This window comes from Megalops cyprinoides, chromosome 10, assembly GCF_013368585.1.
Source record: "Megalops cyprinoides isolate fMegCyp1 chromosome 10, fMegCyp1.pri, whole genome shotgun sequence".
NCBI classification, from domain to species: domain Eukaryota; kingdom Metazoa; phylum Chordata; class Actinopteri; order Elopiformes; family Megalopidae; genus Megalops; species Megalops cyprinoides.
In genome coordinates, this window is record NC_050592.1 from 35,125,733 (window position 1) to 35,153,403 (window position 27,671).

At 39.3% G+C, this 27,671-nt stretch overlaps 1 long non-coding RNA gene across 1 annotated transcript in view; it reads left to right on the plus strand.

Moving 5' to 3' along the window:
- The window catches only part of LOC118784852, a 149,553-nt gene extending 140,869 nt beyond the window's left edge, over window positions 1-8,684 (plus strand). The window contains exon 4 of the long non-coding RNA XR_005005256.1: window positions 8,625-8,684. This is a non-coding gene — a long non-coding RNA (uncharacterized LOC118784852). The remainder of the gene's footprint in view (window positions 1-8,624) is intronic.
- The last annotated feature ends 18,987 nt before the right edge of the window (window positions 8,685-27,671 follow it).

Sequence of the window (27,671 nt, forward strand, 5' to 3'; positions counted from 1 at the left end):
AATGCAATAATAATACGGGCATGCGCAATAATCAGATGCGTGTGCAACACAGATTTTTATGGTAACAGCTCTGGAGTATATTACTACTATATCAAAACTTCAGGTGTGTATACACTTCTACATACTCTGCTGACTGTTCCTGTCAATGCACAGACACATTATTATTATTTATTAATTTATATATTTATACATTTTGTATATATTCTTGTTTTTACATTCTTGTTATGTGTTGTCATGGCACTGACACGGAGTAGCAACTGTATTTTAGTTGTCCTGAACAATGACAATAAAGCTCTCTTATCTTATAGACATGCCTGCTGTAGTACAAATAGTGATTCCAGATTCAGATTCAATTAATGGAAAACGCATAAAGAAGATACTAAAAAACACAGTTTCTAGTTTCATATAGATCTCATTTATGTGGGTTTAGCCAGCTGCGCCTGACCCTGTATGGTCTTAAATCAGCCCCAGGCTGGCAATATTAGGCAACGGGGCCTTTAATATTAATGTGAACTGTTAAATCAGTTTTATGTACCATAAAAAGTGATACAACACCATACAAAACACACCTTCTCATTTATTTATTAGTTGTCTTTTTTTTATTATTTTTTTATCAGAGGTACATGCATGTATATGTGTATGCATATATATATATATATATATATATATATATATATATATATATATGTGTCTGTGTGTATGTATGCTTGCATGTATATATATATGCATGAATATTTGATTTAACCTAAAATATTTACTATGCGCATAAACTTTTACACCTTTGAAGTGTTAAAATGACAGGGAAGAAAATGGACACATGCACTCGTGTGGAAGCTTCGTCACCTGTAACAAAATAACGAGGGCTGCGGAGATCCTGCCAAGCCGTCAGTGGAAGCACTCTGCTGTGACATCATTAGGCTCATTGAGCGGCGTCTTGAACAGCAGCGGCTCAGTGTGCCACCGATCTGTGCTCTCCCTCCTCATGTCCTCACGCTGCTGTTTCTCACTTGAGCCATGCTCAATCTACATGTCGCTGTTTTTTATCCCCAGAGTAAACACATATTTAAAAATATTAGGACACAGTTTCAAATTAATGATAAATCCATAATAAACAAACCTGACTTAGGGCTCTCAACCAAAGTGGCATTTATGATAAAGAAGTACTGTTGATGAAATGTACTGTAGTGTCAAGGCTCAGGCAGGGACTCAGGCGCGGACCACGGGAGCTTCGGTTCCACGCGTCTTTAATGGAATCGTCAGGCAGATCGCTAATCAGAAAACGGGCAGGTTCGAAAACCGGGAGGCAGTCCGTGGACAGAGCGAGGATCGGGAAATCGGATCAGGCAAGGTCGGGAACCGGACAGGCAGGCAATCAGGCGAACGAGGCAAGGAGGCAGGCAAAAACGAGGTCAGGGTACGAGCAGGGTCGAGAAACAGGGAGACAGAAGCAGAAAGCAAACGGCGGGGACGAAACAGGAGAAAAACACTGTGACAAACTAGCAACAGGACAGGGAAAAGCAGGGAACATATAGGGCAGGGCTGACGAGGGGATGGAAAGCAGGTGTGCAGGCAATCAGGCGGGCGGAGACCGGGCGGGGAGCGGGGCAGGACTAAAACACAAGGAAAACAAAAGCACGACAGCTAAGGAGGCGGAGCACTGACATGTAGCTTCATAAACTGGAAAAGGTGAGGGAAATAGAAGACAATGAGGTGAGGAGTATGACCGAATGCCCTTTGTTTGATTGTCCAGTACTGTATCCTCAGACTTCCACCTTTCACTGCAGGTGTCTGGATGTTGAGAGCTTCCCCCTTCCCTTGGTGCTGACTGGATGGTAGAGAGTGTGGAGTGGCAGGACAGGTGAAATCTCTCCCAGGTGAGAGTGGGAGGAGAGAGGCGGTCTCACACTTGCTCCCCTCCAAAGTGTAGCACCATGTGAATATACTGAGGCTTCAAGCCGCACATCCTGCAGCCCTTAAATAAAAATAATGTAAATAAAAATAAAGCTTTATATTCTTTGCTAAGGATGTTCAGAATTGGTGATCAAAACCACTGAAATCTGGCTCTTGCAATGTAAACTGTTAGTTTAAATGGGACATGCAAATTTTGTTTGTTTCAGGTTGTAGGTATGATTAATTATGAAAGCTCTTCTGCTTACAGATGTGTAAATGTATTTTGGGAAAAGAAAAATAATTGTCTGTGAGTGAGAGGAGCAGTTTTGTGTCATCTGTTGGGGAAAAAGTGCAGATACATGGAGTGCTTTCACAATGCCAATATTTTTTTTATGAAGTATACACATTTTTATAATCGCATATAATTTATAAAACCTGTGATTACATGAATAGTTAATAATTCTGCTTCATTAATGTTATAATATATGCTTCCAGCAACTATTAAACAAGGCAACAGGGTACATTGAAAAATTAGTAACATATTGTTGGAATGTTTTTTGAAATTAGTTCACATCAAGAATGAATGTGACGTAAACAGTGCAGGACTTGGTTATCATCCATCGGGACAAAAACACAGAAGAAGTAGTTCTTGAAAGTGTTGTCCATTGAGAATTGTTTATAATGACCTAGTCTGTGTATTTTATTAGAGGTGATTGTACTGTTATGTTAACCACTGCCTACCTGAAAATACCTACCAATGGCTGTGGTTGATTTCTCTTGGTGTGATTGCACCTCAGTGAACCTTGATGAGTCAATGGTCTGAAACTTCCGCGATGACTTTGGAGCAACAGGCACACATCCACTTGACCTGTAATAATCTTTTCATTTTTATTGACATTTGATCTATATTGATCATTCATGGTTTGGCCACCAAGTGGGAATGTATTTGCATTTGCTGGACAATTTAGGATTAATCAAACTGGGTAATTGGCAACACATATTTCCTGTTCTTAGCCACATATCTCTGTTACACATCTAAAGTGTTCTGAAACAACATCTAGCTATAGATTTTATGCAGACATCTGTCATCATTATCTGTCATGTCACAACTAATGACTGCTGATTAACCGAAAAGCTTACAGTAAGCAAATGATGCATAAAAGGTATTTTTTGATGGCACAAGCAGGTTCCTTAAAAAGCAGACCTGTTTCTTGAGGTGGAAGCCTTGGCAGTGGATGTTGGCAACAGCTTTGGCTGTCCTCATGCAGTACCATGAGGTGTGAACACATAAAAGCACATAGTCCAATATCACAATAATGGCACCAGCAGACATGTCTCACATGCACAGCAGGTGTAGATCAACTCAGGACAACAAAAGGGGGGGTGAGGACAATCTAGTCATTGGAACAGACTATTGTGATAAAGCCTCCTTAAGGTCATCATTACCTCTAACCACTTTTTCCAAACATAAAAGCAGTTTTTAAAATGTGATCAATCATTTTTTCTAAACCAATGTGTTTTCCTGTAAAGCACCTGTTGACATTTGTTTGACATGTTCACCTCTGTAGCTTTCGGGGGTGTAAAATAGCCAATTCCTCTGTTCAGGGACTCCACTTTTGGGTTATGTGTTGGGAAGGTGTGAAAAGCTAAAATGACTGAAATAAAGTGTCCTTCACAAGACAATGCGCAGCAGCCTCGAACTCCCTCAGAGAAGTTTTGTATTGTGTGCAATGCAATAAAGGTTATAAAACCCACACAAAGTAATGTGTGGCAGTGTTTACAGGAAGCTTCGCCTTTTTTACGAGAAAGGCCACTCTCTAGATGCAAGCCACAGTGTCGTCAGAGAAGGAGACACCGGCAGTGATGGAGGCGTGTTAGCCCTTTCATCCTAAATCACCTGAGTGAGTCTTGTGCCTGAGCTCAGGGTTTCGATTTTTCATGTTGATATACACTGTTTCCCACAAACCATGTTTTGCCAGTATATTGTGTATTCCCTTCACCCCTGCTCTGTGTTACTTGTTATGGCGTTGATGATTACTGATGAAGAAAAAACACCTGAATAGGGTTTATTCTCTGCTATGTGATGTGTGTGTGCTTTTTTTAACCACATTTGACTTGCATTGACTCAGTGAAATCCAAGAAACCAGTGAAAATGAAATGCCTGAACAACAAATTCATCTTAGGACAGCTGTCATACCTCTAGTCAGCCACTGTAATTAATTTATTTATTTTGTGTCAGAAGGTCATAACTAATGCTAGCTGGCTTGTTCCTGAAAAGTCATTGTGAGGGAAAATATTCCAAGCTAAATAAAGTTCTCCATACTTAGTCAGTTCTACATTTGTTCCCACTCTTCAACTAGTTAAATGGTAACTCCTTTGCTTATGTCACTGATTTTTTGGTTCCTCTTCTTCTAAATAATTACAAATCATGATAACATACAATGTACTACAGCTGGATGAGAAATAGTTAAGGAAATGTGCAATAACTATCTGGATGTATTGTATCCTGTCATAATATAGTGATGATGTGAGTAACTATAGCAATGTTTAATTTATAGGCACACTTATTGGAGAACAAAGAGTGCAGCATGTACATGTATGGCCATAGTCTGTGAAGAGCTAAAGGACTGGATGTTTCCAAGACCAAGTTGCAACTGGAGACAGAGACATGTTTTCCAGTCATGGATACAGCCATAAGGGATAAACTTCCATTGGTCAGCAGAGAGAACAGGCCAGAGGGCACAAATCCCGTTTCACTGCCACACAATACAGAAATGCACACAGTATGCTAGCAGATGGTGAGCTGAAATTTAAACATTCAACCTGCTCACCAAAGCTCACAAGGTAATGTATACTGCAATAAGCACAATATGAAAAAAACAGCATTTTAAATTAATCTTGTCACTTGCCTGTCAGAATATTGACATTCCCACTTCCATTGTAAAATCTGCCTGAAGCCAATGTGTGAAACAGTGTAATTGTGATTCCCCTTCAGGAAATGGGAATGATAATGAAGTCTGTGTTTGCTTGGCTGAATACTTATGTAACATACCTTTGACATGTGGGAAAAGGTGGAATATTCCCCTATTGACTCTGACTGGGTGATCCGACTCTACAATTAACATTAGGTAGACATACTGTACCTGAATTTACCTATGGCATTCATAAGTTTTCAGGAACATAAACATGGCATAAACTATGGGATAAATGCTTAGTAGTTCAACATTCCAAGCATACAATACAAAAAAGCAGCATTAGAAAGCTGGGTTCTACAGGTACAGGTGCATAGGCACAATATGTACAACCAATTTTACTGTCTCACAGAACCACCTAAATCTGTCTACCTCTTGCAGTCCTCTGTACCAGTATAGCACCAAGGTTACTGTCTTCAGACATCCCATGTAATGTGACTGGGGAACCACTAATAATTAATTAAGGCCTGCAGTTTCTTGTCTAGAATCTGTGAGATACTGCAGCAGGAAAGGGTTTGTCACAATCCACAATCCTATATGTGTTTGTTTGTTTTCTACTTGTATAGCTATGTAATTTTGTTATTATGTATGGGTTAAAGCAGTATTTAAAAGCATGATGAATTTTATTTCAAATCAGAGCAGAACCTTACTGGCAAAAGGCAATTGAGATATTTGGCTCAGAATGTGTGTCTATGTATGTTGATGGTACATCCATTCAGACAGTCACTCCTGACATACAAAGCCTTGAAGATCTATATTGACTTATATTTCATATTTTGTCTTGCTTCAGTGTCAAATCCATCGGAAATTGCACCAGTGACCTTCAGAATATGGTACATGTCCATTGTTCGTTGGCCGTATGAAAAACACTGTATGATCCCCTGCTCCCCTGCCATTGTAGATATTTCACAAACAGCTTTGCAATCAGGCTGCTTTCTTTAGCTCCTTCCAGGGGCCATGCCTAACCAGCTATCTGTCCCTCTCACGAGTGTCACTGTGAGGTCTTCCCCAATCTGCTGCAAACACTCGCTGGTTTGAGGGGCTCATGCAGAGCTGCCAGAGTGATGGGTGAGTACAGACAGCCGCAGGTCCTATTAATAAGTCTGGGCCTCTTGGAGGCCTTCCTGAAATCTGTGGGTCATGCTGAGGGGGGAATCCAAGGTTGTATGTCTGCACCCCAGGCTATGTAAGGCTCTACATGTCAGACTATGTTACAGTAACCAGTTTGCATGGTTGTAGCGAAAGAAAAACACAATTGAAAAAATAATTTTAAGAAATGCCTCCTTATTTAACCCAGCACATTTTACACCATTTTAGTTAATGCTGCCGTAATAGTGCATGTGCAGATGGCATGAATACACATACACACACACAAACACATGCATGCATGCACACACACACATATACACACTCACACATACACAGTAATTCCAGGCATTCAGAGCTGCGTGTTTGAAGTCTACATCGAGACCAGAGTGTGACATCGTTCTCCTGTGCAGTCAGTCATTGCTTTTCTTTCATTAAATGAGACCTCATTTTATCCATGTAACACCTTCCTGTGGCCTCTGCTTCAGAGCACAAAGTGTCACGGAGCAAATGAATTGTGCTGCACACAGGTAATCATCCCAGGTCATTCTATCCTCCCAGATTTCATCAGAGTTTGTGCGGTACGCAGACAAACCCTTACACTTTTTTGATATGTGTATTCTGTGACCTAGAGGTCAGTCTCAATACTAGACTTGGAGTATATTGTTACCAGCAACCCTGTGTGACCTCAAAAACAATCCGTTTCTTTGACACAATTGCTTTGAAACATAAAGGGAAAACATTTTGATTTATGACTTTGGCATGCCAGCTGTAGAAGGGTAGAATGTCTTTGGCGTGGGGAAATGGTTAGCCATGTGAATTTTTCACACCACAAATGAGACAAAGTCTGAGACAAACAGAGCAATTATTTTGTTTTCTGGTTTCAGTTTTCCATATGGAAATGATATGTGGCTGTATAATGTGCATACCTATTTGCTGACTGCCTGTAATATGTACACACATACTGTATAATGACCATTTGAGTGAACATCAGTGCTGTGGTTCCTCACTAAAACTAAAAAAGAAGCCTGGATCCCGCTAAAATGTAGTTTTTCTCATTACGTAAGTGGATGGTTGATGTTTCTGTCAGTGTTAATATATCCATTATAGCTTGGCTGTGAATTCCATAGTGCCCTAAGATGCAAAATTGCTTTGCCGTGTGTTTTAGGAATTATGTTAACATAATCATCTCGCCCACTTGACCATGTGTTCTTGTTGCTCTGTAAAGCTGCATGCCAAGCGTTTCCATTGCATTACTTACCAAATTCATTCAGAATGCTGAATCAAAGGTACAAAGCAAACACCGGTGAGGAACAACAGGTTTCAGATGCACTGTAAACAGCGTAATTCACATGCAACTGCTGGGGCGGGTCATTGAAGCTGATGAGTTTACTTTGGGGAGCGTGGGCCAGGGGACTGCACTCTGAAGGGTGTCTGCAAAGGTCAAAGGTCACCCGCATCCAAAGCCTTGACTGTGCCACGCGAGCCTGCGCTCTGTCCGTAACACATTCCCCCTGTCAGACAGTCCCAACAGATATTTGCCCTTGCCTCTACATTTGCATATATATTGGCCATGATCCCCCTCTGCCTTCCACGTTTGCCTTCAGCTTCCAATGGGCCTGAAACCTCAGATGGCTCTTTGTTTAACGAAATGCGAGTTATGCATTAGAATGCCTTACGAGCATCGCTCAGCTGTTTTTTTTCCCATTCTCTAAAGGAATACGGGCAAGGAGGACACACACATATGGCTGTTATCGTTCTGTTCTGAGATTGCATTACCTTGGTGACATTGAAAGAGAAGTCTGACGTTTTGTGAGAGATAGTCCTGTGCTCTTAATATCAAAGAGGCCAACAGGAATGGAGGATTGGGTGTGTGTGCTTTTACAGGGAAATGAAATGATTCCACTCGCAGCCTTGATTTATTCTCGCTGGTTGAAATACATCTTAGAATGTAAAATTATGATTATATGCCACTGTACAGAAACCAACCCTAATCCACCGGGGGTTACCCATTTAATAAACATGATATGGTTATTTACTCAACTGTTCTTTATTTACGTTCATAACCTTTGTTTGCCAGTCAGGCGAGTCTGAAATTCTCAAATCAATTGTACACTTTCCATTTTTTATTCAAGTAATTTTTAGCGGGGGAGAAAAAACTATATTTGTTTTGCTTAAAACTGCAGAGATAGAAACGATTAGTTCAATGGCTCCAGGCTCCCCCGCACATTGTCTCAGTTATGTCACAATTTATTCCAGTTTACAGAATGTTTTCGCTGGCGATTAATTTTCCAAGTCATGCCTTGGGACATGAAAACATTGTCATGGTAGGAGAAAGTAATTGCTGCAGTTCCTTTTCCGGGATGGGATATTTGTGCGGGCACTGGCAGGATTCTGTGCATATGTGGGATAAAGCTAAACCAGATCCAGCACCTAGCCAGTACTACTGTAAGTTAAACAAACAGCTCTTCACAAGATATCACAATACTTCCTGGTACACAAAACCTGCACCCGTCTATACCTGTAGTGGGTTCAGTGTTATGGAATCCTCATGGACTCATCCTTTATGTGTTAGTCTCCTTGGATACACCTCTTCTCAAACCCATATTGCTTATTGTCCTCTCTTGCTATGTGAAACTGAGTTTTCCTTTCCTGTCTTTGTTCTTTCTTGTTTAGCTTTTAGACTGCCATTGCGAGTACCACTGATTGAGTCAGACAGGCATGAATCCCCCCCCCCCCCCAACCCCCTGCGTGGAGCCCCTGACATTTCATTGGCCATTGCGGACCAGGCACCAAACTTCTGAGTGATGGACAAGCTGTGTCCAGAGCGGTCACATCTGCCAGAGTCTGGATGGGGCTCCCCAGGTGGGGTGACTGGCTGATGGATCCCTGACCTGGATGGGGCTTGAGCCGGGCCCTTGGTGGCTCCTGGACCCCCACACACAGGCGTGTAATTGGTAGTCTCACAGACAGCTGCTGCAGAGGGAGGCCAGAGCAGACTGGAGAGGAGACCAGAGGTTGGTTCAATCACACAGGAGAATCCTGATGGATTTGGCCCCAGAAATCGACCAGAGGTTCGGATGCAAGTGCTCCACATGGAATCATTTCATAACGTACAGTGTCTTTGTGGCAGGGACCATAGCTGAGGAAAGCTCTGTAGAAATGTTGATATTTTAATCTACCTTTTATACATGGAATTATGTAACCTATTATGTAAAGCATACACATTAACCAATTGCCTGCATGCTGTTTTCGTGGCATGCTTCCCAAATTGTTGTGTAATTTGCATTGGATTAAAATAGGGTACAATGACATATTGAATTTAAGTGTATAATTGTACACATGTACAGATTTCTCAATAATATTAAATTTAGAGTAATTGTTTGCAAATTCAAAAACTTTCTTTTCTTTTTTACTTTTTTTGATATACAGCCCTGTGCTGTACTCTGGTTTTGTTTGGGCTGTTTTCTTTAACAGGTCACCCTCTCATGGATTGGAGCTGTTTATGTCAGTGTTAAAGTGTGGGTGTTGATAACATACAAATTAACAAGCTGTTTGAGAATGTGGATGAATTGGATATATATATAAGCAAAAACTGAGCAGTTCCATCTGTCTTTATATCTTTTTGTTGTCAGTCCAGTGAGGTTGACTTGTGAGTTGTGATTAATTTCATTATAAGACACCCTTATCCAGGGTTACATAACTGACACTTTACATAATACCTATCTGCACAGCTTTTTTGGAAAATGATTCAAGTTAAATACCTTGCTTAAGGGTACAAAAATAGTGGCCAGTACAGTACTTGAAAATACCATCTTCTGGGTAAAAAGCTACCACACTAACCACTTCTCCACATGCAATTAATGCTGCAGCCTGGAAGATCTCTTACTAGCATTGATGTATTGGGTTTTACTGCATTTCTTGTCAGTTGATATCCTGTACCTTGTTTTACAACACCAGTACTGTACTGCCAGGAATCTCTGCACTGATTTCTTTGGTACCTATTTCAAAACGCTTGAGAAATGCAGGAACAGTGTTCGAAAAATCAATATGCTCTGTCCACTTTTAAAATGAATGCTATCCAAAATATAATCCAATTGTCCATTTCTTTCTAAGAGGGGAAAAATGTTGATGATGATAATTAGGCCAAATTCTGAGAGCTGCACATAAAATGGGAAAATATTAACAGTGACTAACTGAGGCATGTTATCATACTGCATTTTCATCTCACATACATCCATATAACTGTTAACATTTAAGAGAATTTCTCAACACATAACAGAGGGATCTTTATATCATCTACTTAATAGTATTTTAAAATCCCATTCATGGCTATGAGAGGCCAAATGTACCTGCTGTAGATGGAAAACAACAGTGAACCATTAAATGAGGGGCACACCCTTGCATAAATGTGAAGAGGCAGAAATCAGACTGCTCCACTATGCATAATAGCGGCATACCACTATTATAAGGAGGACTCGAGGAAAATGGAGGAAACCAGCTCAGTACCTTGGGTACTGATTTGGGTATCCACCGAGAGACACAATAATCACAACAAAGAACGACAACAAATAAGATCAATGCCTACTCCTGTTCAGTGGAATAACTGGCTCTGTAAAAGTTTTTTAACCCGGCTGCAATAATTTTGATGTTATTATACAGTATTCATTAGATATTTTCAATCTTTTTTTCGTTAGCTGTATTTGTCTATATCAAAATACAATACTTCTGAAAGAAAGAAGTGATGGTATATCATACGTAGTTGGAAAAAAAAAAAAAAAAACACGACAAGTGAAGCAGGAGGTGAATGCTGAATGTTAGCTAACTGTTAGCTGGTTAGCCAGTGTGTAACATCATGGCAAACTAAGTTTAAGATGATAAAGCTCAGGTAACTCCACAGATACATAAATTAAGATCTTGATAGTATTGTCAACAATATATTGGTAACCAAAGTAAGCATTAATTAAACTGGCATATGCAAGCTGGCTACATAACATTATCTGTCACACCTTGCCCATGAATTCATGACAGCAGCCAGCCATTTGCATGCCACCAGCTCAGCTTAGACCACATAATGTGACTGTATGAAAACACCCTATGCTTTAAAATCTAACACTACTGTACTATGAGTGTACTTGTCATACTACATAAGTTAGCTAGTGCAGAATCCTTGCAGTCAGGGCTATTATCATTCGTGTCTCACAAAGAAACATTTTTTGTTGTTTTTATGTTTTCCCCTTTTGTCTTGTTGCCATTATGTCTTTCCACCTCCACAGGTCTTCCATTGCCAGTGAATTTTTAATGCTGAACAGAAAATATAAGTTGCTTAACTTGCTTGCTTTCATATAAGGACCATTACCAGAGCTAAACTATGTCTTAAATCATACTGTTTGCACATGTGTAGAGGACCTGCTTCTCAGAAATGAAGTGCCATTCAATCCATTACTGGCTCAAAACAAGTTTCTTATGTCCTTAAATAAGTTCCAAACTTTTAATGATGGGAAAATGGTGGTGAAATGGGCAAGCTCTGGCAGCCCCTAGGGGTCTGAGCTACAGGCGAGACTAGTCTTCTGAACCTTCTTCCAGAATCATCCACAATCAAGATGGACTCATGCCTGGACAGACAAAAAGTAAGAACCAAATGCCTTGACAAACTGATAGGACCATCTGTTGAACAGGTTGTTTTTTATTTTAGTTTCAGGTAATATTTTTGTCAATTTTCTTTGTTATAAAAATCCCAATTATGCTGACAACTAATTTGCTCTTGCTTAACTATTTTAACTATTTTGCACATTCTGCATTCAGTAAGATCAGGGCGTGATTCTCATTTATGGGGGGGACTAATACCTGGATAATTTGTTAAAATGGAAGATCTACAGTCCGAAATTACAAACATTAAAAAAGAAAACCACCGTCTGAAAGAATCTCTGCTGGACCTCCAAACGAGGTCAATGAGAGACAATCTAATATTTAATGGAATTCCAGAGACAAACAACAAAAATCCAGAGGAGCTACTAAAAACATTCATGAAGAACGAACTCAACATCCCAGAAGAGACCGTGAACAAGGTCACTTTCGCCCGAGTCCACCGTATTGGGAAAAAGAGAACATACGCCAACGCACTCCAAACTTCAGCAGCACCCATCGGAACCAGGCCCATCGATGCCAAGCCTCAGCAAAACGCATCGGACCCAGGCCCATTGTGGCCAAGTTTGAACACTTCAAGCAGCGCGAATATGCCAGAAATCTCGCAAGAAGGCTTAAAGGTAAGCCGTTCGGCATAAATGAACAATTCCCACCTCTGATTATGGAGCGACGCAGAGTTCTTCTTCCCATTTACTACAGCAACCGAAGGAACGGCAGCCGGGTGAGTCTGATCTCTGACAAACTCTATATCACCCCCTGGCTAGAATGACTTTACCTCATACCAATTCTTGGCGCCAGTGACTGTCTGTGAACTGAGAGCTGCTGAAAACATAACTGTCTAACCCTAATAATATAATGGTAGGAATATGGAGTTATTGCAGGAAGGAGGTAGAGAAAATAAACCATGCATGTGTATATATAAGTGCTATGCTACAGTCATAATGCGAAATGATGTTTATGAGCAGGCAGGTTAATGGGTGACGTGCATGTATAGTGTATTTACTTTTATTTATTATTATTACTGTTATTATTATTATTATCATCATCATTATACGTCCTTCATTATAATGATAAGTCCTATCATTATTAAGACCTTCCTGTTGCAAGTGAAACCGGCCTGCCCTTGGCGTGTGTGTGTACGTGTATGGGTTCATGTGTGTGTGGGTGCGTGGGTGGCTGTGGGTGTGTATGTGTATGTGTATGCGTGTTAGCTCAGTAACACCTACAATTGGCAACCCCCTCTACCCCATCACCCCCACCTTATTCTCTTTTCTCCTTCCCTTCTTCCCGCCATGTATCTCTATCGCGCTACTTCACCGCAATTGCACCCCTCTCTGCCATCACTACTCTTTATTAAGATTCTTACTTCTATCTCCCAGTATCTACCCATTATCTCTCTCTCCCCGTCTTCCCTCTTATCTGTCTCGATTATTGTTTATAAAAAACAAATCCAAAGATATTATGAAAATGACTTTCCTGCTGTAATATTACAACCCTACTCCAGACCCGCTGTACACAGTTGAGTCTTCAAATGACCTCCCAACTCGACTACCTATCCCCAATTACGTCAATGTTCTTCACTCTGAGTGCTTGTATGTTTCTGTGTTTATGTTACATGTTTATTTTAGTTTTATTATATGCTTTCACATTCAAAACCTTCCCCCACATGCATCCTTACTGCACATTGTGTAATTCAATATCAATCACCACAATACCTATCCCATGGTACTGCCAGTGAAAATAACATCATGGAACATAAGAGGAATCAGCTCCCCAGCAAAAAGAACAAAAATATTAAATCACCTAAATAAACTAAGATCTGATATCTGCTTTATACAGGAAACTCACCTTACAGAGGCAGAATCTCGTAAACTTACAGATAGATGGATTGGTCAGACATACCACTCCACATACAGTTCCAAAAAACGAGGCGTTTCCATTTTAATCAGTAAAAACATTTCATTTTCTCACAACTCAACTTTGATCGATCCAGAGGGACATTATATCATTATCACTGGTACTATTGGAAAAGACACTCTAACTCTAGCAAATATCTATGGCCCCAATGCAGACTCTTCCTCCTTTTTACACTCATTATTCTCAGAAGTGTCTAATTTTCCTGACTCACATATCATCTTAGGCGGTGATTTTAACATAGTATTGGACCCAAACATAGATCGCTCATCATCAACCTCCACTAATAAACCCAACCACTCCTCATCCTTGCTTAAACAGTACATGACAGATTATGGACTGATGGATATCTGGAGAATGAATAACCCCAGTAATACTGAATACTCATATTATTCACCTTACCATAAATCATACTCCCGTATAGACTACTTTTTGGTTAACAACTCTATCACACACAGAATAAATGACTCAGCCATCCATAGCATTATCATCTCTGATCATGCCCCCATTAGTATTATCTTCTTAGCAGAACATCAGCCCCTCCCTCCTCCCATATGGCGCTTCAATAACTCATTACTTAAGGACAAAGAATTTCACGACTACTTCAAACACGAATGGGCATCCTTTATAGAAATCAATAACACTCCTGGAATAACAGCATGTACACTATGGGAAACTGCAAAGACAGTCATGAGAAGGAAAATTATATCGTACTGTACATACAAAAAGAAAGAAGAAATTGCAAAAGAAAACAACCTGCAAAAAGAGGTGAAGAGATTGGACCTTCTGGCCTCTCATGTGCCTACCGATTCAGTAATGAAGGAACTCCTGAAAACTAAATATGAGTTAAACAACATATTGAACAAGAAAACTGAAGGCACCATCCTCAAACTCTGACAGCAACATTTTGAATTTGGAAATAAAACAGGCAAACTATTAGCAAATCAGTTAAAACAACAAACAGAGAAATCTATCATTACCTCAATCATAGACTCATCCGGAAATAAAACTCAAAACCCCTCCATAATTAATGACTCTTTTAGATCTTTTTACTCAAATCTTTACACTTCAGACCAGAACTCCTCGCCTAAAGATGCTGAAAGATTTCTCAGGAATGTCTCCCTACCTAAACTAACTCAAACCCAAGCAGAAGATCTAGAGGTACCTCTCTCCTTAGAAGAAATCACCAGAGCGCTTCATCTTATGCCTAATAATAAATCACCTGGACCAGATGGCTACCCTGCAGAATTTTATAAACAGTTTTGGCCTCTCCTTTCACCTCTGTTTTTTAAAGTGATATCTGAAATCCACCAAAATACCACTATTCCCCATCATATGAACACTGCCTATATTACACTCATCCCAAAACCAAACAAGGACCCCATTCAATGCTCCAACTATCGCCCCATATCATTAATCAACACAGACACGAAAATTATTAGCAAGGCTTTATCAGTCAGACTGGAATCTGTAATTTCATCATTAATACACATAGATCAAACCGGCTTCATCAAGGGGAGGCATTCCTCAGAAAACACACGAAGAGTATTCAACCTGATCAATTTCTACAAAAATAGCACCTCCTCTAACAATCCACTATTCATCATAGCAACCCTTGATGCCGAAAAGGCGTTCGACAGGGTAGATTGGTCCTTTCTCTTCACCTCCCTTAATCACTTTGGATTCCGGTCATATTTCACCAATTGGATTAAAACACTGTACAACTCACCCACTGCATCTGTTATAACCAATGGACTTATATCAAAACTATTTCAGTTACAAAGAGGTACTAGACAAGGATGCCCTCTATCCCCACTACTGTTTGCACTTTTCATTGAACCCTTGGCTGCTTCCATTAGGCAATGTGACCGTATCTCAGGCATCCAATCAAACTCACACCGCTATAAAATCAGACTGTATGCCGATGACATTCTGTTATACATTACAAACCCCTCATCCTCACTTCCAGCAGTCCATAATCTGATCAGTAATTATAGTAGGGTGTCTGGCTACTCCATCAACTGGACAAAAGCAGAGATTCTGCCTATATCCAAATTCAACTGGGATGCTGAGGCTGGGGCCCCTAAACGAACAGCAAAATCTATTACATACCTTGGAATCCACATTTCTCCAAATTTAAACAAATTATTCAAACTTAACTATACCCCCCTACTACAAGAAATAAAAGACAATCTGGAAAGATGGAATAAATTACCACTATCTCTAATTAGCCGAATCTCAACCGTTAAAATGAACATCCTCCAAAAAATAAACTACCTCTTTGCCATGACCCCTGTCACCCCTCCCCTGGGCTGGTTCTCCTCTCTCAATAGTGCAGTCACTAGATTTTACTGGAAACACCAAAAACCACGAATTAAACTATCCACCCTCCAAAAGCTCAAACAATACGGAGGACTCGGGGCCCCAAATTTCTTTTACTATTTCCTCTCACACCAATTACAGTATATCCGCCACTGGACAAATAACACCAATCCACCTTGGCTAGATATCGAAAACACTTTAGCTCAAGAATTGAACATCAAATATCTCCCATTTATAGATAAATCCATAAAAACTCACACTTGTTACAAAAACAACAGCACTATCAGCACCACCCTAACTGCTTGGTGGAAGTCAAATGAAATTCTCCATTACAGCCTCTCAGCATCTATCCATACTCCATTATGGCATAACCCCATGTTTTTAATCAATAACGAATCCTTTTTCTTCTCAACCTGGAATGAGAGAGGAGTAACCAGGCTGGGACAGTTACTCGATGATGGCTTGCTCATGACCTTTGACCACATCCAAAAAAAATATAACATACCGGACCACTGCTACTTCCAGTATATCCAGTTAAAAGAAGTCATAAAAAAACATCAACACTAGGAATTTTAATAATCACAGCCCTCCCCTCTATTTAAAGTTACAATCACTCAAACCTAAAAAAATGTTATCCCAAATATACAAACTCCTAGCATCTGAAGACAGCACTATATCAATCCCTATAGACAAGTGGACCACAGACATAAACAACCTACCAACAGATGTTAATTGGCAAAGCATATGCAATAATTCATTCTCTATGACATGTAATTCCAAAACCCAGCTTATACAGTATAAAGTCCTCCACAGAACACACATTACTACCCACAAACTTTACCGCATGGGCTTTAACCAAAGTAATACATGTTCATATTGTTCAGCCTCAATACATGATTACTTCCATGCCCTCTGGCTCTGCCCACATGTCCAAAACTTTTGGTAGGAGGTCTTGAGCAGGCTATCTGAGATCCTTAACCTCAGCATCCCTTTATGCCCCATCATAGCTTTACTTGGCGATGACTCTACACTACATACACCGAAACATCTCAAATCATTCATATTAATATCACTAACCATCGCCAAAAAGACCATATTACTGAACTGGAAAGACAGAACCAAGATATCCATAGCTCACTGGCTCAATCTACTAATAGACCATTCAAATCTAGAAAAATTTACCGCATCTTTGAAAAACAACATTAAATCCTATGAAGATAACTGGTCCCCTTTTCTACAACACCTTCAACGCTGAATCCTCTCTCCACAAATGACCCTTAACATTACTATTCCTTTTAATTTTTATTTATTTGTATGTTTTTTTTTCCTTTCTTATATATTTTTCTCTTTTCTTTCAGTTCCAACAAACCTACATGAAAACACAGTGTGCAGTTTGTCCCACCAGCCCGGCTTGTCTGGTCTTGTTTGTCCTGCCCCATCACGTTTTGTCAGTCTTGTTATGCTTTGTTCCTCAACCTTTATACGTAAATACATATATAGAAAGAATGATGTATTCATTTTATTTATGTATTTATTAAATGTTATTATGGGTTTTTTTTTTTTTTTTTTTTTCCTTTTTCTTTTTTTTAATTTTTCATTTTTCCATATTTTTTTTTCTTTCTTTTTCTTCATTGCTTCCCTTTGCTCTTTGTTTTTTGTAGTTGTTGTTGTTTTGTTGTCAAAAAAAAAAAAAAAATGGAAGTCATAAGTACTGGGTAAGGACGTCTTGTAACGATATAAAAAAAGAAGTAATGAGTCCCTGAATGAGGATCAAGAGAGAACTTAATTCTGTAATAGACAAAGTACACAAGTAATCCTCTTTCAAATTATACAGTGCCTTTGGACTGTGTTCAACATTACCATAAATAACTACCAATGGCGCACATATGACATCTGGTGCATTTGGATGTATTTCATGTTCCTCACTCTGAATTATCCCTTGCAATACTATTTAATTGATTACTTTGAAATGCATGATGGTAACAGAGTCAAATTATCTATCAATCCATGGCTAATAGACACTGACATCTCAGAATGATATCTGTAACACAGAAAATTACATGTAAATGGCACGTCTGGGGGAAGTGTTTCAGCATCTGTCAGTCATTGTTTAACACTTGATGAACTCAGATGTAGGTTTTTTCTTTCAGCGCAGACCATCTATGCATTTTTAGATGGCAAATCGCAGTGTGTCCTAATTGCTTCATGGTGCCTGGGTGTGAGATAGAAGGAACATTTTTGACAAATGGAGGAGAATGGTGGTATGTTTGAGTGCTAGTCACACCCAGAAGAATGACTTGATATTTTTGAAGGAAACCAGTTGCACCTATCCATCGGGAGGGTGGCCAGCCGTAACCCTACAGCCTTGTGTGTTTCTTCGTTTGCGATGCTCTGATTAAAAATGTTATTTCTGGGTCCTGTGCATTATTTAACATGTTGTTACGGTGAAGACAAACAATCATTATATCAGGTGTATGAATCCAGCAGGACTCCAATGTGTGCTCTCCCCTAATGTAAAGAGTAACAGACAAACATACAAACTCTATACTGTACTATAAATACAGAAAATACAAAATAAATACATAAAAACAAGTGCTATTAGAGATTGCAGACCCTCAGCCTTTGATGCAAGCTATGATCAGAAAACAACAGTCATATTGCATCCATTTTGTGCGACCAGAGACACACAGGTGAAGATAATGCAGTTTAAAGTTTATATATATATATATACTGCAGTATACTACATTACTCTGCTGCAAGCTACAGTTGACTGATTTTCTGATCACCTCATTTGTAGTTCTGGTTGCATTTTCATCAAAAAAAGCACATTACTGCCACCTGCTGTACTGGAGGGTAGAATATTAATTTTCTTTGTGGAAATAATTTTAAAGGTCACAATCCACTATGCATCAATATTAATTGGTATATTATATTGTCGCACAAAATCACATTTTCACACAATCTTCCTATTACTGTCCAGCCTATTTGGGATAATTCAAGTTGACAAAACCACTAAATTCTTCAAAGATGTGCTGGCGCCTTGACTGTCATGGATAAGATGTTGCCTCTAACTGGAAAACATGCTCCTGATTTTTGGAGCATTACAGTTAAGAGATAGAGGCATGGCAGCAACAGTATCACATTCTCACAGTATTCAGGTCATTGCTGTTGCATGTATCAGTCTGTATGACCTGGTAATCTGTTTTATGTCCTTTCAAAAATGTTTTAACTGACTGCTGATCTAGAGAAAAGTATTTGGTCATACATTTGAAAGAACACATAAGCACATGCAAAGTATGGTAAGTGTCATTTTTGAAAAATTGTACAAAATTTTGTAGAAGGGTCTTCATTATAAACGCTACAAATGACTTTTAGCTCAATAATGTCATGCACAGCAACATTTGTTAAAAAATGCATGCATGCACAATAAGAAATTAAAAAATATCCTTGTAACTCCTTGTAAGACAGTGGCCATTTTTAGAATCTTTGCATTACAGATGAGGGCAAAGCTGAAGGGGCCAAGAACAGACCAAAGTCTCCCCTAGAGAAGTATGCTCAGACAAAATTACCTGCCAGTGGTCGACATCACCTACCCCCCAGCTAACAGTCTTGAAAAGGACAACTGACCCCTACTTTAAGGCTGCTGCAATCTGTCAAAGAATCCCTCTGCTTGGATTTGCAGCCATTTTTTCCTCCCTCTTCTTCTGTGGAGAGACAGTGTGGCAGGGCAATGCAGGCTTTGACACTGGCAAGGCCTCATTTTCCCTGTGGTGCTTGTTAATACAGTAGCCTGCTGCCAAAGTCGGGCAGCATCTCTGGGGTGACGGGGGTGCGGCGTGTGTATGTGGAGGGGGTCTTTGTCAGGGGTCTCTGTCTCCCCAGGCTGCGGGTCTCCAGCTGTCTAGGGCTGCACTGGCCCCCTGTCAGAGTGGGACGGCTTCCTCTGGCATTGAGTGGCTGTTGAAAAGGGGATTTTCGAAGCAGAACCTGTGTCTAGAATGACATTCATTAGGGCCCGCCCTCTGCAGGAGTTACATTGTCCACTGTGAAAGCGCACAAAATGTAAAATCATGTGCACCCCCAACCCCCCTTTTTTCCATTAGTCTTTTAATGTAGTTTTGACTCAAACCATTCAGTTAAACCTAATGGTTTTTGAAGACTAATTATCGAGAATATGACAGCCAATAAAACAATTAGGTAGACAGAAAATTGAAAACTGTTTTCATAACAGTGTGCTTTTATGAGGGACAATGTTTTTTAGAAAGCTCTGTATCAGGAAGTCTGTGCCTCAAAGTGTGCTTGGCTGTGGTGACAAGTGACTCAGAGCAGACTCGCATGTGCTGCGGAAATGTAATATACCTCATACTTTAATACTACACAGCCAGATTGGTTGGAGGCGAAAAAAGAAACCTGAGGGGCAGAATATGGCCTGACTTCTTTACAAAGGGCATCTGGAAAACAATCTAGCCCAGCAACAGTGACTACTAAGGAAAGAAAATGATAATCCACCTGGCGACCATTTGAAACGCACCCCCTTCATCGATAGCCCAAATTACTGGGAGTAGGATGCTGGTGCAGGTACAGCAGAAACTGGTTTCGGTGGTGCTTTTTTCACTGAATGTTTACAGCCTGCCTGGTAGAGGTCTTGCAATTTTTTTCAGAGAGCTTTTCTCCAGTCTCTGTTAGAGGCTGGCTATGTGGTAGGTCTCCTAATGGGAAACCCAAGGTTCTGTCGGCCTGTGCTGCACACCGTGGGAGGCCTGTGCTTATGCTGTTTGAAGATAATTAGTTGCAACATGCCCACATCCAGCCTTACTTTGCTGATTTTTCTCCTCATTTTTTTTCTCTCTCCACTTCAGTAAGTTTAAAGGGCAAGGGGAATGATTCAGTATTTATTGTGCCTTTCCCTTCTCCCTTTGACTTTGACTTTTTGTCTTTTTCCTCTACCCCCACTCCCCGCCCCACCACACTGTCCTGTGCCTCTCCCTCTTTGAAGCTGCTATTTGAGAAATAACATGCAGGCAACAAAGAGTTGTCCCTTTAAATGTTAATCCGGGACTACTGGCACCTGTATTTAAGGAATACACCTCTAATGCTCGACCATTCGAGCTATTTCTACATGGATCAACTCCTCTGGTCTATTCAGGATGGAGACCTGAAACCTGAAACTAAAACATGCCACACACATGCCAGACAATGTGTCTAATGTAAAATAAAATAATTTAACAAGGCTGTGCAACCAGCTACAAATGTTTGTTTCCACTGTTTTAGTTATATGTTCATTTAAATACATTTCGAAAAGTACTGCAGATTGAAATAAATTCACTTGCCTGATACTGGGATCAAGAACAAACACTCATGGATGCACCTAAGGTTTGACCGTGATAGAGTCTGCACTGTATTTTTCATTTTCAAATGGATGACTTCCCCACTGATGCTGAAGCTAGTCTTTTAATCTATGGAGGAACCCGGCCAATGTGTATGTTTTCTTGTGCGTGTGTATGTGAGTGTATTTGTGTATGTGGAGGGGGTTGTTAGGCATGCATGGGTGTGCATGTGTTTTTGCAGACATGTGCATGGGGCTATCACTTCATAACCACCCAGTGTGGTTAAAATTTTTAATTTTGCACACAAATAACAGAGGTTGGCAGCAGAACTGCTATGACACCTGACGGTTGTGAGCTCGAATCTTTGTTAGGCATTGCTACTGTAAGGCTTGCTTGAGTAAATATCCAGCTGCAAGGGAGATAAATAATGCCATAAGGGAAGGCATTAAAGGTTTAAAACCCTCCTTGAAAAACAATGTCTGCAGACATTGGTTGCATTAATGGTATGTGTGATGTCATCACCCTGTCATTCCTCATTGATAAGCCTTGTAGATGTTATCGAACAAAAGCCTTTTGTTTGTCCTACAGTGCCACACATGAAGGCATAGGTTTATTTTCTATTCTTAATGGTTTGGTGAACTTGCTGATCACTAATCAGCTAATTGGTACAGTCCTTATATATTCCTAACAGACCCAACATTAATTAGAGATTCCCTCCATTAAAAAGTCAATCAATCAAAATGAACTGTTTGCCTGAAGGGAGGAAAAATATCTCATATTTGATGCATTTAGAGTTAATGGATGGTAACAAATGAACACCTTTGAAAAGAAAGACAGAACATATTAGATATAATATAATATTTTTGAAATACTAAAATAAAATAAATGTCATGCTCTCACACTCATTAGAATGCACACTTCACAAAAGAGAATTATGTCCTGTCTTGGGATGTATATTTAAAGAAGTCACTGAATCTAGTGGAAACATGGCTTCAGCATTTTGGATTACAGACACAGAGCCTCTGTCCCCTTTTCCTTCAAATTCCTAATTTAGTGCTGACGGTTGCATTTTTTCTCCACTGGTAAATATTAAAACCTTTTTTTCACACTCCCTAGAAATACGTAAAAGATAATTAAATGCAATAAAGTCAGAAATGTTGCTGTGGCCCAAGATAACGAAAACCCCTATTTCACACTATAGATTTACTGATCCTTCAATTCCAGAGTCACAGCTGTGGCAGAATCTCCCATGATTACAAGGACAACATCACTGCTGGTGGGATATACTTAATCATAACATTCATTTCACTCCCTGTTACCTCACACTACTAAGGAGTAACTAACATACATTCAGGACCCTCCTCAGGGAAATGAAGTGAGATAGTGCTGGTGGTTTGTTGACAAAGGAAAATTTTAAACACACTTCCTCTCAAGTCCTCTTCTTGCATTCACAATAACAAACACATCATCATCCTAGATACATGTTTGAGACAATTAGAGAAGTGCTAATGGTGTTTTTTGTATGTAGACCTGCCCTTGGATGTAAATGAATTTGCAAACATTTACAGAGAACTATGGGGTGCCGTTTAGGAAAAAAAAAAATCCATTTAGTGTGCATATAAATTGGTTTGGTATGCATATACTGTGTAGGTTTGATGTGTACATGTATTGGTTTGTCATGCACACATATATTGGTTTGTCATTTTTGTTTGTCATTCACGCATATATTGGTGTGTCCTTTACACGTATTGGTTTGTCATTTACACACCTATTCGTCTGGGTGTCATTTATATTGGTTTGATTTACTTGTATATTGGTTTAATGTGCATATGTATTGGTTTGTCATTGAAACATATATTGGTTTGTCATTTACTTATTTATTGGTTTCGCCATTAATGACTGTATTGATTTGTCATTGATGCACCTATTGGTTTGCTGTTTATGCATCTATCGGTTTGATTGTCTTTTATATTGGTGTCATTCACTCATGTATTGGTTTGATGTGCTTATGTAATGGTTTGTCATTTTTGTTTGTATGGGTATGTCATTTATATTTATATTGGTTTGTCGTTGACACATCTATTGATTTGTCATTTACGCACCTATTGGTTTGAGTGCGATATATATTGGTTCGCTAATTACGCATCTATCAGTTTGAGTGTATCTTATATTGGTTTTATTCACTCATGTATTGGTTTGTCATTTTCGTTTGTATTGGTTTGTCATTTACGTTTATATCGGTTTGTCATTCGCGCATATGTGTATTTGTTGCTTACACATCGATTGGTTTGTCATTTACGCATCTATTGGTTTGAGTGTGATATATATTGGTCTGCTATTTACGCATCTATTATTTAGATTGTATCTTATATTGGTTTCATTCACTCATGTATTGGATGGATGCACTGACGTATTGGTTTGTCATTTTTGTTTGTATTGGTTTGTCATTTACATTTATATTGGTTTATATTGGTTTGTCATAGATCGGAGCTTACATGTTCCAGAGGAAGTTGTGGCTATTCAGAAGGTTAATGTTTTGGCATAACGACAAACCAATATAAATGTAGCCGAGTGGAGAAATATCACCAAAAAAAAAAAAACTGCCTGGCCCCTTTAAGGGATTGCTCTTATGTGACGTCAGCCAGAAACCCAAGCTCGGAAGCGATGTTACACGGCGTAGTGTTGCAAGTCCCTGGGAAGAGGGCAAACAACTTGTCTGGGTAACTGTTCTATTGTATTGTACTACTGTATTTAAGTTGTCTGTGTGCGGTTAATATTGTTAATAAAGTAACGTTGGCGAGTGTAAGTACTGTTCAAAATGATAAAAGTGTCAACACGTGTATGATCACCGTGTATGTTTGCCATGTTAGCGGTTATTAACATATTCTCTCTGTACATGTCACAGAGGCCAGTACCGTATTTTATTTCGCTATTTTCTTTCACTGTTTAGTTTTATTCTTGCAGCCATTCCAAGGCAAAGTCAAGCAGGTTCATTCTTGAGGAAATTTGTGTATTCAAAGATACTTTTATTTTACCAAGTGCCATTTTTTGAAGCTAGCATATGTTGAAGCTAAAGTTTTAGAAGCCTACTTGAGGGGGTGACGTCACCGCGCTGAGGAAAAGCGCACGAGACGAGTGTGTTAGTTTCTTTTATATTTGAGTGAATGGTGTCCTACGCATACTAGCTTCTGTGCTAGCAGTAAAAGTACATTTTGTTATAACAAATTTCGCAAAAGCACTTGTAGTGTAAAGTAGTAGTTGTTTATTTCACTTTTTATTTTAACACAAATCTCAGAACCTTTCTAAATTGGCTGCTGTACCTACAAATAGGGTAGCTTCAGAATAAAGAACCTTAGATATTTATTGTGTCCTGTAGTTGAGTCTACGGGGTTACATAAATGTAAATGTCAAATCAACACAAATAAAAATGACAAACCAATATGTCAGCACATCAAACCAATACATGAGTGAATGACACCACTATAAAAGACAATCAAACCGATAGATGCATAAATAGAAAATATGTGACACTTAAACCATTAGGTGTGAAAAGGCCAAACCAATACAAATGTAAATGATAAACCAACATATGTGTCAATGACAAACCAATACATGTACACATCAAACCGATATATATATATGCACACCAAACATATATATATATGTATATATATATATACACACATGCTAAATGGATTATTTTTTTCCTATACGGCACCCCATAGTGAACAGCTATAACCAGACCTTTGTTGCTAATTTACGCGGCCTGTTTCCAGCAGAGTTCATTAAGGAGAAGTAGTTAGGAGTACATTATTAAACCATGTGAATTAACCAAGGGAACACTTTCAAAGTACAAACAGGTAAAGTTAATGAACAAGTGTAATACATTCACAGGAGACTAGATAACTAGATAATAAGATTATTTTTGATGACATCATACTGTACATTGTAATAAATGGAGTCCTGTGTCTCCTGAGAACAGAAAGGAAGTTTTTCTGCCTTTTTCAAATGAAATAGGTTTTTTTTCCAGTCTGGAAAATTTAAGGAGAGGCAGGTCTTTATTCAAAGAGGTAGTCCAGACTTTGTTACCTACACAAAGGGCTAGGACGCCCTCTCCCTGCCATGTGAGGAGGGGAACCTAACTCCTGTCTAACCACTGCCATAGCAGTGTTGTGATTTAAATTCACAAATGGGGTGGGATTTGGGGGGTGGGGGGTGGGGGTTGAAAACGGCTGACGCACCACCACTTTGCTTCAGTTGACTTCAATTAGTGTCCGCGCTCTATACAAATTGGCAGACCACTGCCCAGACTCCTGACAAGAAGGACATGCCCCCATTCCGGTTCAAGCTTTCTTTTTATTGTTTCTGCTGGCCTCATTCACCTACAACTGACCTGTGTCATTCCAACATGGGGTCCTTCAAAACACCTTTGAAGTGTGTTTCAGCATCAAAAAAAATTGGAGGTTAACTCTCCTTTACTTAACATTGACATTGGATAACAGTGGATAACACTTTCTCTTTATGTTTGTAATCTATATTTTTTGTGCAAAAAAGGTTAAGGTTAGGGAAACATATTGTTTGTAGATTAATATAAGCCTCATAAAACTATGAGACAGGAGTAATGGTTCAATCCATGATTTGTGCACTATTTTAATTATGGTTTTGTGCTATTTTAGCTATACCTTTTGAAAATTACTGCATGACCAGTAATAACGAAGAGAAATTTGAAGAAATTGAATCCATTTGAATAACTTGATAACAAATATTACACTGATCTCTGGCTAATTATAAAAATGTCTCTTTGTGTCCTTGCACTAATAATTAAGGGCATTTATATTACTGTACAAACATGTTTTCACATCACAGACATAACAAGCATTAATTTGCTGATCAATTCATGCTGTGACTTTGCACATTGGTCAACCTGCAACTACAGAACCAAAGAATCATTTGCAATATGACACTTAAGCTGTCATTCTAATTTCTGTTTTCTTTCTGCATTATACTGTTATTATAGTATTGTAATGTTCATGCAATAAGCTGTTGCGTCACTACATATTCCATACATTGCATTCATCAGTGAGAAATATTTTTTGCTAATTGTGTGGGCAGTGTATCTTAATGAAGTGGCATAGATTCAACTGAATTAGAATGGCAATTTCCTCAAATAATAAATGAGCTACCTTAAAATGGATTGATGTCAAATCCTCAATGAGTGCCATACCAATGGGAAACATAATGATAGCATTAATGTTACTATATATAATGGCTGGCTGTCTCAACTGAGGCCAGACTTTAAATACGCCTAATGTCCCTAAACCCATAAAATGATGTCATGTGTAATTGACAGCTTTTTCTTGATAAATAAATGTGTTATTCATCCTCTGGCTCATGGTAAATTATGGTTTAGACAAACAGGTAATGAAGGCGTGTAGCCATTGCTTTAAATCACATGGAGAGCCTCTTCTGTACTGTTAGAGAATTTGTGCTGCATCATGTCAAGGACAATCTGTCAGTGTTGAAGTACAGGCAATGACTGTTGTTTTTCTGACAAAATGCGAACGCAGCAGTTACCTCATACATTTTAACAGTGGTGCTAAAATAAACGTTTGGGTGCAGTGGAAAAGGGACTCAATTCTGCCAATTATTATGATTTAAAAAAAGTCTCAATAATTTATAAGAAATAATTAAAATTAATGATTCCATCACACTCTTGATACATAGTCTCTGTATTGCAAATGTGTATTACTATGCAGGATGTCTGGAGAGTGATGTAATGACTTTGTGGGATGTAGGTTAAAATTACACACACTTGAAAAATGAAAAGGGAGCTGATTATGATGAAAATGCTGTTTAATCACCCTCTGTTATCTCATCCTCCTCACCCGCCAAACTGTCCCTTCTCTAGGGCCTTTGTCTACAGACGAGCTGCCATCCGATCCATTTTACTCCTCTGTCAATCTCTATCACGCTGATCCATTTATATGCCCTTGTCCATCTATCTGTGTCCAATCAATTATATCCCCTAATTGGTCCTGTTCTGTAGTGAAAGCAAATTAACAACTGTGGGAATGGAGGCACGGGTTCTTTGCCTTATGAGTTGGATGGGGAAGGTGGTCCTCAAACCACACGTAAGCGTCAGACTTACCAGCCACAGCGCTGGCATGGCAGTGGGGTTGCTGGGACAGTTTTGTCACAGAAACGAGAGGGATAACACTGTGTGAATAACACACATTGATGCTGCTGTTGTTCTTTCCATTTTACTCGATCTCCCCCTCAGCAGCTTCCTAAATCACCCAGACTCATCAGGCCAGAGAACACCCACACATGCTCAGAAGGCACCATTTTTATGAAGCTGTAAAACTAGAGGCTATGTGTGTGAACATAATGTGTTCCTATTTTTCTGAACTTCGAATCAGAGAAGTTGGTATGCAGCCCAGCCTGTCAGCATATTTTGTCGATGGATTCTATATTGAGTAACAGTGTCTGGCAAATTACCCATTTCTGTGATGAC